The sequence below is a fragment of the Oncorhynchus kisutch genome, linkage group LG23 (assembly GCF_002021735.2).
Source record: "Oncorhynchus kisutch isolate 150728-3 linkage group LG23, Okis_V2, whole genome shotgun sequence".
In the NCBI taxonomy this organism is placed as follows: Eukaryota; Metazoa; Chordata; class Actinopteri; order Salmoniformes; family Salmonidae; genus Oncorhynchus; species Oncorhynchus kisutch.
This window is the reverse complement of record NC_034196.2, coordinates 45,265,408-45,276,506: the sequence shown is the minus strand read 5'-3', so window position 1 is coordinate 45,276,506 and position 11,099 is coordinate 45,265,408. Positions and strand designations below refer to the sequence as shown.

The window sequence follows — 11,099 nt, the reverse complement described above, 5'->3', positions numbered from 1 at the left end:
AGAGTAAGCCTTGCCCCACCTCCTGGGCTGTCAGCCACACCCCTTCCTCACACACACGGAAACCCGAGAGAGAAACGGAGCGTAAGACAGGGAGGATAAAGGGGAACCTTCAGCTAGGGGCGTGGCCTTCAGAGCCTGGTGCTACAGCTGGATGCTAGGTTAGTCAGCTGGTTCACTCTACAGGGCTGAGGGGTTGGAAGATAAGGGGATACTGCTGCTACTGGGGTTAAGGACGGGTTTAAGTGAAGGACACAGAGATTCAAAAAAAAAAAAAAGGTAAGGATGACTCTGTTTTTACTCCCTGGCTTGACCTAGAAAGGAGAGGGAGAGAGGTGGAAGTTGGTTGGTTCTGGAGTCAGAAGTGTGTATCCTTGCTGACATAGAATGTGGAAGAAGAGAGGGGCATTTAGTGTGAAGTAGAGAGGGGAGTTTAGTGTGAAGAAGAGAGGGGCGTTTAGTGTGAAGGAGAGAGGGGCGTCTTTAGTGTGAAGGAGAGAGAGGGGCGTTTAGTGTGAAGGAGAGAGGGGCGTTTAGCGTGAAGGAGAGAGGGGCGTTTAGTGTGAAGGAGAGAGGGGCGTTTAGTGTGAAGGAGAGAGGGGCGTTTAGCGTGAAGGAGAGAGGGGCGTTTAGTGTGAAGGAGAGAGGGGCGTTTAGTGTGAAGGAGAGAGGGGAGTTTAGTGTGAAGGAGAGAGAGGGGAGATTAGTGTGAAGGAGAGAGAGAGGGCATTTAGTGTGAAGGAGAGAGGGGCGTTTAGTGTGAAGGAGAGAGGGGCGTTTAGTGTGAAGGAGAGAGGGGCGTTTAGTGTGAAGGAGAGAGGGGCGTTTAGTGTGAAGGAGAGAGGGGCGTTTAGTGTGAAGGAGAGAGAGAGTGGCGTTTAGTGTGAAGGAGAGAGAGAGGGGAGTTTAGTGTGAAGGAGAGAGGGGCATTTAGTGTGAAGGAGAGAGGGGCATTTAGTGTGAAGGAGAGAGGGGCGTTTAGTGTGAAGGAGAGAGGGGAGTTTAGTGTGAAGGAGAGAGGGGCGTTTAGTGTGAAGTGAATGGGTTGTGAGCAGAGGTCGAGAGTTGCGTTGTGGTTTGGTTTGAGGCTGGATCGTCTGTCCTCGGCAGGAATGTGATCACACCCTAACTGTACATGTTGACAAGCGTTTGACTTTACTGTGTGGATTACGCAATGCTTTGTAATAGAGGTACTTCTGTAGTCCTGACAGAGACTCTCCCTTCCTCCCTCATGATACCTTCTGTTTCCTTCTTATTGATATGGTGCATAAATCAATACAAAATATTTTAAAAGATGCGATTTCTTCAGTGGAAGTAGTTTGTTAGATAGAGTTTGAGTTTCCATTTCATTACGAGTCCCTGAACTGGATTATACATATCGTTTTGTTTAAGTAGTGGCTGTTCTCAGGCTCGGGTGGCTCCAGATTTTACTGTCGGCATCCAGAAACTCTGTGTTGAGATATTATTCATTTGACCGGGTCATGAAGCCAGTACATACACACTGTGTCAAATGGTACCATGAAATACTGTAGCCTACCATGAAATACTGTAGCCTACCATGAAATACTGTAGCCTACCATGAAATACTGCAGTCTGTCTCTCATCTCTCTGTGTGTGCACAGTAAAGGTTTAATGACTGCTTGTGGCTCATCTCTCTGTGTGTGTGTGTATACAGTAAAGGTTTAATGACTGCTTGTGGCTCATCTCTCTGTGTGTGTGTGTATACAGTAAAGGTTTAATGACTGCTTGTGGCTCATCTCTCTGTGTGTGTGTGTATACAGTAAAGGTTTAATGACTGCTTGTGGCTCATCTCTCTGTGTGTGTGTATACAGTAAAGGTTTAATGACTGCTTGTGGCTCATCTCTCTGTGTGTGTGTGTATACAGTAAAGGTTTAATGACTGCTTGTGGCTCATCTCTCTGTGTGTGTGTGTATACAGTAAAGGTTTAATGACTGCTTGTGGCTCATCTCTCTGTGTGTGTGTATACAGTAAAGGTTTAATGACTGCTTGTGGCTCATCTCTCAGAGAAGAGGAGACCGATTTGTAACCGTTGATACAAATGTCACCCTTTTCCCTACATAGCGGTATGTTTAACCTGAGCCATAGGGCTCTGGGAAAAAGTAGTGCACTATATAGGGATTTGGGATGCATACTTAGCTAGGCTAAACAATCCCGATCCCATGACATGATGTCACAGACCTACAGCGTGTTTTACTCTGTGAGTCCCAAACAGAACCCTGTTCACTACACAGAGCCTCTGGTTCTAGTTATTTCATTGTCAATGTGTTCAGCACTAATCTAACAGGGCACCATTTGGGACTTAGAATTCACCTTGTTTCTATGAAAAGGCAGTTTGTTCTAATTCATTTAAATGTTATTGACTTGCAAATTATCTAATTATTCCTAACCTATGAAAAGGCGGTTTGTTCTAATTAATTTAAATAGTATTGACTTGTAAGTGATCTAATTACTCCCAACCTAATAATGAACCTTAAGCCACAAGTGTTTTCCTCTGTTGGTAAAGTTGTTTCACTGTGTGTGTGTGTGTGTGTGTGTGTGTGTGTGTGTGTGTGTGTGTGTGTGTGTTCCTCTGTTGGTAAAGTTGTTTCACTGTGTGTGTGTGTGTGTGTGTGTGTGTGTGTGTGTGTGTGTTCCTCTGTTGGTGAAGCTTGTTTCACTGTGTGTGTGTGTGTGTGTGTGTGTGTGTGTGGTCCTCTGTTGGTGAAGCTTGTTTCACTGTGTGTGTGTGTGTGTGTGTGTGTGTGTTCCTCTGTTGGTGAAGCTTGTTTCACTGTGTGTGTGTGTGTGTGTGTGTGTGTTCCTCTGTTGGTGAAGCTTGTTTCACTGTGTGTGTGTGTGTGTGTGTGTGTGTGTGTATGTTCCTCTGTTGGTGAAGCTTGTTTCACTGTGTGTGTGTGTGTGTGTGTGTATGTTCCTCTGTTGGTGAAGCTTGTTTCACTGTGTGTGTGTGTGTGTGTGTGTGTGTGTGTGTGTGTTCCTCTGTTGGTGAAGCTTGTTTCACTGTGTGTGTGTGTGTGTGTGTGTGTGTGTGTGTGTGTGTGTGTGTGTTCCTCTGTTGGTGAAGCTTGTTTCTCTGCAGTTTGACAAACACACCCCAGCAGTTGTTGCTGCATGTTGATTTAACAAGTTAATTATGGGTGGATTTAATGGTTTAGTTATCAACCCTTTCAGCATTGTTGTATTGACGTTAATGTATCGGAATTAAATATCCGGAAATGTACGGTACACTTCTCAATACTCTGCTGGTTTCAGGGTGTGTATAAACTAAAGCTTGTTCTGCATGTATTATAGGTTAAATCACTTCCCCTATGGATAATTTAATGTACATTAAAAATGTATTTAACCTTTATTTAACTAGGCAAGTCAGTTAGGAACACATGATTATTTGCACTGACAGCCTACCCAGCCAAACCCGGGCGACGCTGGGCTCATTGTGCGCCGCCATATGACACTCCCAATCACGGCCGGTTGTAATATAGGCTGGAATCGAACCAGGGTGTCTGTAGCGACGCCTCTAGCACTGAGATGCAGTGTCTTAGACTGCTGAACCAGGGTCTGTAGTGACGCCTCTAGCACTGAGATGCAGTGTCTTAGACTGCTGAACCAGGGTCTGTAGTGACGCCTCTAGCACTGAGATGCAGTGTCTTAGACTGCTGAACCAGGGTCTGTAGTGACGCCTCTAGCACTGAGATGCAGTGTCTTAGACCACTGAACCAGGGTCTGTAGTGACTCCTCTAGCACTGAGAGGCAGTGTCTTAGGCCACTGAACCAGGGTCTATAGTGACGCCTCCAGCACTGAGTTGCAGTGTCTTAGACCGCTGTGCCACTCGGGAGCCCACTGAGATGCAGTGTCTTAGACCGCTGTGCCACTCGGGTGCCCACTGAGATGCAGTGTCTTAGACCGCTGTGCCACTCGGGAGCCCACTGAGATGCAGTGTCTTAGACCGCTGTGCCACTCGGGTGCCCACTGAGATGCAGTGTCTTAGACTGCTGTGCCACTCGGGAGCCCACTGAGATGCAGTGTCTTAGACCGCTGTGCCACTCGGGAGCCCACTGAGATGCAGTGTCTTAGACTGCTGTGCCACTCGGGTGCACACTGAGATGCAGTGTCTTAGACTGCTGTGCCACTCGGGAGCCCACTGAGATGCAGTGTCTTAGACCGCTGTGCCACTCGGGTGCCCACTGAGATGCAGTGTCTTAGACTGCTGTGCCACTCGGGAGCCCACATGTAGTATTGTAGTTCTTGGTCAGGTATAAACATTTAGTATTGTATTGACCTTTATTTAACTTGGCAAGTCAGTTAAAGAACAAATTCTTATTTCAAATGACGGCCTACCCCACGGCCAAACCCGGACGAGGCTGGGCCAATTGTACGCCGTCCTATGGGACTCCCAATCACGGCCGGATGTGATACAGCTTGGAATCGAACCAGGGTCTGTAGTAACGCCTCAAGCACAGAGATGCAGTGCCTTAGACCGCTGCGCCACTCAGGAGATAATATTATAGATTAGATCAGTTCACCTATACTGGTCTGTATTATAGATTAGATAAAGTATTCATAGCCCTTTACGTTTTCCACATGTTGTTGTTACAGCCTTAATTGAAAATGTATCTATTTTTTAATTATGTTTTATTACCCATCTACCCCATTGTGACAAAGCAAAAACAGTTTTTTAGACATTTTTGCCAATTCATAAATAATAATAATTACATAAGTATTCAGACCCTTTACTCAGTACTTTGTTGAAGCACCTTTGGCAGCGATTACAGCTTCAAGTCTTCTTGGGTATGACGCTACAAGCTTGGCACACCTGTATTTGGGGAGTTTCTCCCATTCTTCTCTGCAGATCCTCTCAAGCTCTGTCAGGTTGGATGGGGAGCATCGCTGCACAGCTATTTTCAGGTCTCTCCAGAGATGTTCGATCAGGTTCAAGTCCGAGCTCTGGCTGGGCCACTGAAGGACATTCAGAGACTTGTCCCGAAGCCACTCCTGCGTTGTCTTGTCTGTGTGTTTAGGGTCATTGTCCTGTTGGAGGGTGAACCTTCACCCCAGTCTGAGGTCCTGAACACTCTGGAGCAGGTTTTCACCAAGGAGCTCTCTGTACTTTGCTCCATTCATCTTTCCCTCGATCCTGACTAGTCTCCCAGTCCCTGCTACTGAGAAACATCCCCACAGCATGATGCTGCTACTACCATGCTTCTCTGTAGGGATGGTGCCATATTTCCTCCCGACGTGACGCTTGTCATTCAGGCCAAGTTACGTTATGTACAGCTGCAGCGATCGGTTAGCTGCTCAGATAGCAGATGTTTGAAGTTGGTGAGGGAGATTGACTTTAACAAGGGCCCCAGGACCAGTGGAAGCATAATAGCTCAATGACATCAAGGATCCGCCACCCTATTGGACAGTAGGTATTTCTACTTATGCATATTCATTTGGATTCCAAAGAGCTCTATTATGATGTCATCTGACCAAAGCTCTCATCCAAGTGCCAATGCCGTTTTTTTCAAACTCCAGGCTTTTTACGTGTGTTGGATGACATGAAAATAAAGCTCTTTGGCCACGCGCACACCAGTGGTAGGTTTGGCGTCGAAATGAGAAAGAACGAGCAGAAAATAACCTACTGTAAAATACGCTTGTGGATCAATGATGTTATGGGGCTATTTTACAGGCCTTTATTGTCAGTACCAGGTCGGGGAGTGGGGATAGGGAGTTACTGTCAGTACCAGGTCGGGGAGTGGGAATAGGCAGTTACTGTCAGTTCCAGGTCGGGGAGTGGGGATCGGCAGTTACTGTCAGTACCAGGTGAGGGAGGGGGGATAGGCAGTTACTGTCACTACCAGGTGAGGGAGGGGGGACAGGCAGTTACTGTCAGTACCAGGTGAGGGAGGGGGGGACAGGCAGTTACTGTCAGTACCAGGTGAGGGAGGGGGGGGGGACAGGCTGTTACATCTCCTGGTTATCAGAGGACTGTGTGAGTATATTTACCTTGTCCTCTGTTTCTCCGTGTCCTTCTACCAGCCTTTCTCTCTCAGGATATGCGTTTATATTGGGTCTTTTTGTTAGATCGATCTCCCGGGTTGACTTCCTGCACCTCTAACCTTTCTGTCTGACTGGAGCTGCTGGTGCAACAGGTGTTAGTTCACCCCCTGAACTAACACCTGGGGCAGCCCCCCCCCCCAGCCTTGATGGCAGCCCACCCCCCTGCCTTGATGGCAGCCCCCCCCCAGCCTTGATGGCAGCCCACCCCCCTGCCTTGATGGCAGCCCACCCCCCTGCCTTGATGGCAGCCCACCCCCCCTGCCTTGATGGCAGCCCACCCCCCTGCCTTGATGGCAGCCCACCCAGCCTTGATGGCAGCCCACCCCCCCCGCCTTGATGGCAGCCCCCCCCCTGCCTTGATGGCAGCCCACCCCCCCCTGCCTTGATGGCAGCCCACCCCCCTGCCTTGATGGCAGCCCCCCCCCCCAGCCTTGATGGCAGCCCCCCCCCCCGCCTTGATGGCAGGCCCCCCCCTGCCTTGATGGCAGCCCACCCACCCCACCTTGATGGCAGCCCCCCTCCCCCCCCGCCTTGATGGCAGCCCACCCCCCCCTGCCTTGATGGCAGCCCACCCCCCCTGCCTTGATGGCAGCCCACCCCCCCTGCCTTGATGGCAGCCCACCCCCCCCTGCCTTGATGGCAGCCCACCCCCCCTGCCTTGATGGCAGGCCCCCCCCCTACCTTGATGGCAGGCCACCCCCCTGCCTTGATGGCAGGCCCCCCCCTACCTTGATGGCAGCCCACCCCCCCCCGCCTTGATGGCAGCCCACCCCTACCTTGATGGCAGCCCACCCCCCTGCCTTGATGGCAGCCCCCCCCCCCCCCCGCCTTGATTGCAGCCCACCCCCCATGCCTTGATGGCAGCCCACCCCCCATGCCTTGATGGGAGCCCACCCCCCAACCCCTTGAACCCATGGGGAACCCCATGGTAGAATTACATAGAACCACTATTCATTCAGTAGGATAGTATTACATAGAACTCCTATTCATTCAGTAGGATAGAATTACATAGAACCACTATTCATTCAGTAGGATAGAATTACATAGAACTCCTATTCATTCAGTAGGATAGAATTATATAGAACCACTATTCATTCAGTAGGATAGAATTACATAGAACTCCTATTCATTCAGTAGGATAGAATTACATAGAACTCCTATTCATTCAACAGGATAGAATCACATAGAACTCCTATTCATTCAGTAGGATAGAATTACATAGAACTCCTATTCATTCAGTAGGATAGAATTACATAGAACTCCTATTCATTCAGTAGGATAGAATTACATAGAACTCCTATTCATTCAGTAGGATAGAATTACATAGAACTCCTATTCATTCAGTAGGATAGAATTACATAGAACTCCTATTCATTCAGTAGGATAGAATTACATAGAACTCCTATTCATTCAGTAGGATAGAATTACATAGAACTCCTATTCATTCAGTAGGATAGAATTACATAGAACTCCTATTCATTCAGTAGGATAGAATTACATAGAACTCCTATTCATTCAGTAGGATAGAATTACATAGAACCACTATTCATTCAGTAGGATAGAATTACATAGAACTCCTATTCATTCAGTAGGATAGAATTACATAGAACCACTATTCATTCAGTAGGATATCTGTGGGCCTAGTCGTAAAGATGAGTCATTTCATTTTTTTAAACGTCTGACCTTTTTAATTGTGGCATTAACACAACCAGTCAGATGTTGTCATCTGATTGTCAAAGGGCCCATTTACTCGGTTCCCCACGCACGTTAGTCCACTCTCAACATATTTCCAGCCTCCAAACAGTGGTGTAAAAGACGTCTCTCGATTCACCAAACAAAAATGTAGGCCTAATGACATTAGATGTCAGCCACTCATATCTGAACCACATCGCATTTTCGGAGTGGACTCTATACCACCCGTTTTCAAACATTCGCTAATGTTTCATGCCCCTGACATGATGTAATGATTAATAGTGGTGTAGTAGCCTACAGTTTTGTTCTACCGATACGGCATACCCACACCACCATACCCACACCACCATACTCACACCACCATACCCACACCATACCCACACCATACCCACACCACCATACCCACACCACCATACCCACACCACCATACGCACACCACCATACCCACACCATACCCACACCATACCCACACCACCATACCCACACCATACCCACACCATACCCACACCACCATACCCACACCACCATACCCACACCATACCCACACCACCATACCCACACCCTACCCACACCACCATACCCACACCACCATACCCACACCATACCCACACCCTACCCACACCACCATACCCACACCATACCCACACCCTACCCACACCACCATACCCACACCATACCCACACCACCATACCCACACTATAACCGCACCATACCCACACTATACCCACACCATACCCACACCCTACCCATACCACCATACCCACACCCTACCCACACCCTACCCACACCATACACACACTATACCCACACCATACCCACACCCTACCCATACCACCATACCCACACTATACCACCACCATACCCACACTATACCCACACCATACCCACACCCTACCCACACCACCATACCCACACCACCATACCCACACCCTACCCACACCACCATACCCACACCACCATACCCACACCACCATACCCACACCATACCCACACCACCATACCCACACCATACCCACACCACCATACCCACACTATATTTATTTTTCTGGGATGCCGGAACATACTTCCTTATTTTCACCACAGTACTAACGTCCACCTTGGTCCGCTCTGGTCAGCCTTGGTCCACCTTGGTCCGCCCTGGTCAGCCTTGGTCCGCTCTGGTCAGCCTTGGTCCGCCTTGGTCCACCTTGGTCCGCCCTGGTCAGCCTTGGTCCGCCCTGGTCAGCCTTGGTCCACCTCGGTCAGCCTTGGTCCACCTTGGTCCACCTCGGTCAGCCTTGGTCCACCTTGGTCCGCCTTGGTCCGCCTTGGTCAGCCTTGGTCCACCTCGGTCCGCCTTGGTCAGCCTTGGTCCACCTCGGTCCACCTTGGTCCACCTTGGTCAGCCTTGGTCCACCTCGGTCCACCTTGGTCCACCTTGGTCCACCTTGGTCAGCCTTGGCCCACCTTGGTCAGCCTTGGTCCACCTTGGTCCGCCTTGGTCAGCCTTGGTCCGCCTTGGTCAGCCTTGGTCCACCTCGGTCCACCTTGGTCCACCTCGGTCAGCCTTGGTCCACCTCGGTCAGCCTTGGTCCACCTTGGTCAGCCTTGGTCCACCTTGGTCCATCTTGGTCAGCCTTGGTCCATCTTGGTCCATCTTGGTCCGCCCTGGTCCACCCTGGTCCACCTTGGTCCCGGCTTCTCTCCCTCTGTGTTAGATCGATCTCCCAGGTTGACCTCCAGCACTGCTAACCTTTCTGTCTGACTGGAGCTGCTGCTGCTGCTACAGGGATTAGTTCACCCTCCTGCCTTCTACTCCATGGGGCTCAGGGATAGCAGGGAGATGGAGAGGGGTTTAAACATCAGATAGAACACATGCAGGGACTCGCTCACAAACCTTACACACTGAGTCTGAGCTGCTGAAAGTGGTCTGAACCCTTTTTGAAAGGCCACCTGATCCCTGTCATGTCAGTTACGCTACAATTTATTATTGTTTACATAGAACAATTCACCTCTCTTTCTTAGGGTAATTGACTGACCCTAGGTTAGGTCGACTCCTACAGTAGACTTGACAACTTGATGATTTCTCTTGTTGAACTAGATCAATGAAAGCAGTTTTTTTTTTGGGGATAGAATCTGAACAAATGTTTATTGGCATTTGAGCATGTGGCTGACACATGTCTGTTAGTATTTATAATCAGGGTCCAGATAGCAGTATTGACTGGCGCAGTGGTGAGAGAAACACCCCTCCTGAAATTCTAAAGCAATCAGCAGTGGGAATGTGTCACAAACACACAAAGACACTTCCCAGACCTGTCCTCCCGGAGGCTACAGCCAATCAATAGTTTCTGTAGACCAACAGCCTGACTCACTGCAGAAACCAGCTAGAAGCTCGTAACCACCAATCTCTCCAACCTTCAGTGCCTCAGATGTAGAGATACAATAATCATGACATTTCTGTTCTGGGGAAAATAAAGCAGAATAATGTCAACTCGTCAGATACGATCACATACACACACATGCACATGCACATACACACTCACGCACATGCACACACATGCACATGCACACATACACACACATGCTTATGCACACATACACACACATGCACATGCACACACGCGCACACAAACACAGGCTTGAGATAATGCAGACAGATGAGAGATCATTATGCTGTTAGGCTGAGCCTCAGGTGACTGTTTGGGTATGCACGCTTCCCCGTAGAGACCTTCCCCGTAGAGACCTTCCCCGTAGAGACCTTCCCCGTAGAGACCTTCCCCATAGAGTCCTTCCCCGTAGAGACCTCTTTCCTATAGAGAACTCACTTCCTAGAATTCATGACAGCTCAGTCCAACCAGGAGGAGGGATGTCTCCCATTTAGCTTACCAGTTTAAGGCTTCCGTATAGAGGCTGAATAGTCAGATAGATTTAGAATGCTGTCAACACAGGTCGTATTCCAGGTCGTATTCATTAGTGCAAACACCGTAGCCGAACGTGTTGCAACAACAAATGAAAACAATCTTTTTTTTTTATATATATGGGCTAGTTCCCAGGTTGGGACTTCTGTTTTTAGGCGTAATGAATAGGACCAGCAGGGAGACTCCTATAGAAGCTATGGTCGACCTATAGGACTGTCTGTCAACACAGAGAGATGCTCTGTTAACCTAATAGCTCTTCTGATTTACACCAGGCTTGTGACACTACAAACATGTTGGATGCATTTGCTGTTTTGTTTTTGATCATTTTGTGCCCAATAGAAATGAATGGTAAATAATGTACTGTGTCATTTTGGAGTCACTTTTATTGTAAATGAGAATAGAACATGTTTCTAAACACTCCTACATTCATGTGGATGCTACCATGGTTACGG

General features: G+C 48.7%; 1 protein-coding gene across 3 annotated transcripts in view; it reads left to right on the top strand.

The window, feature by feature from the left end:
* LOC109884327 (ras-related protein Rab-27B-like) overlaps positions 1-11,099 on the top strand; it is a 117,464-nt gene that overhangs the window by 68,574 nt on the left and 37,791 nt on the right. Inside the window, exon 1 of one of the 3 annotated variants that reach the window (XM_031802673.1) lies at positions 98-276. The exons of the other annotated variants lie outside the window; for them this stretch is intronic. The gene's annotated coding sequence lies outside the window, so the exon portion shown is untranslated. Of the gene's footprint in view, positions 1-97; positions 277-11,099 lie in introns of those variants that run through there. 3 annotated transcript variants of the gene reach the window in all.